The sequence below is a fragment of the Nelumbo nucifera genome, chromosome 3 (assembly GCF_055504915.1).
Source record: "Nelumbo nucifera cultivar China Antique chromosome 3, China Antique-T2T, whole genome shotgun sequence".
Lineage (NCBI taxonomy): Eukaryota > Viridiplantae > Streptophyta > Magnoliopsida > Proteales > Nelumbonaceae > Nelumbo > Nelumbo nucifera.
This window is the reverse complement of record NC_142651.1, coordinates 37390375-37393637: the sequence shown is the minus strand read 5'-3', so window position 1 is coordinate 37393637 and position 3263 is coordinate 37390375.

The window sequence follows — 3263 nt, the reverse complement described above, 5'->3', positions numbered from 1 at the left end:
ATCATCTTCTTTTTCTCAGTTTTCAGTCCGTCTATTCTTCCTCCTACCCTCTTCGTTTTCAGCCTTTTTTTTTTCTTCCTTTTTGTTGGTTCTTTCTGTTCTTTTGTCTTTTCCATACGTTTTTTGCATATTTTTTTGGAATCAAGCAGGGGCTCCGCCCCCTTCGTTTCTTCTTCATTTTCCTGCTAACTTTTCACCCTTTTGGTCTTATTCATTTACTTGCACTTTTTCCTCCTCGATGGTAATCTGGAACAGGGGTTTCGCCCCCTTTTCTTCTTCATTTCTCTAAGTTTCTTCATCATTTTTTCCTCTTCACTGGTGATCTGAAACAGGGGCTCTGACCCTTCTTTTCATTTTCTTCTTTTATTTAGTGTTTCCCTAGTTTTTCTTGGTCTAAAACAGCAGTGGAGCCCCTTGTTCTTTTTCTTTTTTTGGTCTAAAGCAGGGCTCTACCTCCCTGTTTTCTCCTTAAGTTCTTTTTCTTTTCTTGGTCAAACACAGGGGCTACGCCCTCTTAAGTTCTTTTAAATCCGAATTTCTATTTCTAATATGCTGTGTTGCATGCTTAAGCATGACTACAAGAATCATAAGCAAAAAATTTAGTTTAGAGGTTTGTAGGTTAATGTATAAAACCAAGTAACTAGCTCATGAGGGGTAAAAACACGTAGGCTTACTATTTTCTGATTTCATCGCCTAGGCACTTGGTCGCCCCTTGGTCGCCTAGCCTCACCTTAGCGCCTTGAAAACTATGGTATCTATTGTATAGATGCATATCTTAATTTTTCCGCCATATCTATGTGCATCTGAAGTATATCCTGATACATCTCATAAAATCACCTTGCAGATACTCCTTGTGTTTCCAATATTTTGAACATTTTTTTTTTGACGAATACCAATATTTTGAACCTTGGTTAATGACCAATCCTTGATCTGTGTTGACACAGGTACTACTAGCGTTGTATGGTCAGACATGGTCAACTGAGGGATCCTACATGCTAGAAGAGCACATCCCAGCTTGTAATATGTTATTTCGGAAGCTACCAAGTTGGGCCTTAACATAACAATACAATAACTAGTGATAATTAAAACACCATTGCTGTCACATAGAAATGGCCTCTAGGGGTGGCCACGAGCCTAGCCTTCCACAAGCTATTCGAGCTCGACTCGGTTTAAACCGAGCTTCGAACCAAATTTGAGCCCAATATATAGGCTTGTTTGCTAATGGAGCCGAGCTTGAGCCCAATGAAGCTTGGCTCGTGAGGCTTGCGAGCCTAGTATTAAATAAATAATTTTTATTACACATACATACAATAAATAATTTTATTATATATAATAATGTTTTTATTTTTATGTATAATAGTAAATAATTTTTATAATTATTTTTGTATATATAATATTAATTAATTTTTATAATTCTTAATTTTTTGTTTGAAAAATAAAAAAAAAAACAATTTTATACATATAATTTTTATTTTTCAAAAAAACTTGGCTTATAGTCGAGCTTGAGCCGAGCCGAGCCGAGCTTGAACTTGCGAGCTATGAACTGAGCTGAGCTCGAGCTTAAGTCTCTGGCTCGAATCAAGCTTAAGCTCGATCTCGAGCTTGTTACTATTCCTGTGAGCCGAGCTCAAATAGCCAAGTATTCGGCTTGGCTCGGCTCGAATCCACCCCTAATGGCCTCTGGTGTAACCGTTTTTGGTCACGTACCATTTTTTGTGATGTATAAATTTTTTTGGCTAAGTACCTCGTTATTTGACCCGGTGGTGACGTGCCTTGGTGATGAGCTACTTGGTGGCAAACTCCCTGGCGGAGAACTACTTGGTGGCAAACTCCCTGGTGGAGAACTGCCCGGTGGCGAGCTCCTTGGTGGCGAACTGCTTGGTGGTAAGCTCCCTGGTGGCGAACTGCCTGGTGGCGAGCTGCTTGGTGGCGAACTGCCTGGTGGCGAGCTCCCTGGTGGACTCGTCATTTGACCTGCTCCTAGGCGGCCTGCAACTCAGAGGATGGTGGAGCTCCCTGGTGCAGCGCAACCCGACTACCCTCTGCATGAGGTGATTTCCTCTCCTTTGTAGGCGGCGGGAGCTGAGGGACCTGCGAGAACTGAATCAGAGGACCCGGGGGTATTTTCCCGGCGGGGACTCTCCGATGCCTAAGTTAGCATTCTGATTACAGAGAGCTTGGAGAGAAATGAGAGAGCTAGAGAGCAGGGGTTACCATTCATTTTTTTCCTCCCCTTGGCTTTGGGGGTCGGAGTCCTTATATAGTGGTGTCCTCGCGGGTTAGGTGGGTAAAAAGCCTTCAAACGGTAAGACTCGTCATATCCCGCTAGAACCGGGGTACGATGGTGAACTCCTCGAGGTTGTCAGGCTGGCGCTTGTGTCAGGTGGCCAGGTCGGCGCCTGGGCTAGGTTGTCAGGTCGGCGCCTGTGTCAGTCGACGGGTCGGTGTCTGGGCCAGGTTGTCAGGTCGGCGCCTGTGTTAGTCGACGGGTCGGTGTCTGGGCCAGGTTGTCAGGTCGGCGCCTGTGTCAGTCGGCAGGTCGGTGTCTAGGCCAGGTTGTCAGGTCGGCGCCTGTGTCAGTCGGCGGGTCAGTGTCTGGGCCAGGTTGTCAGGCAGGAGATCTTCCTGCGATACGCCAAACTACTCTTCTGTACCGAGCTACCCTACAAGTGGCGAGCTGCCCAGGGGAGCTATGCCGAGCTCCTTGGGCTATGCCGAGCTGCTTGTGGCGAGCTTTGCCGAGCTGCCTGGCTCCTTGGTGACGAGCTCCTTGGAGAGTTGCCTAGCTCCTTGGCGAGCTCTTTGGTGAGCTACCGAGCTCCTTGGCGAGCTCCTTGGTGAGCTACCGAGCTCGCGGAGTATGCCGTTATGGTTCATCGGTGGGCGTCTTATGGGTTGCCAGGTCGGCCAGGTCGGATCATGTGCCGGGCTGATCCAAGTCGGCCAGGTCGCGCACAGGCCGCGTGCAGGCCGTGCCAGGCCGGCCAGGTCGGTGCCCCAGCGGGACACCGACTTGGTAAGTTGTTGCTTGGGTGTCGCCTATTTGTCACGAGGTGCCACATGTCACAATTTCACTGGAGGGCCAAATCTGCCCTCATCAGCCTCTAATTGCATGAGGGGTTAAGGACCATTGTTCTCTCTTATATGCTTGATTGTGGTTTATAGATGGTAATGACTAACCATTGTTCCTTGAGAAATTCAGGAATACAGAAATCTACCAAAATCTTGGATTAGTGTGTCCAAAAGAAAAGGAAAAAGAAATA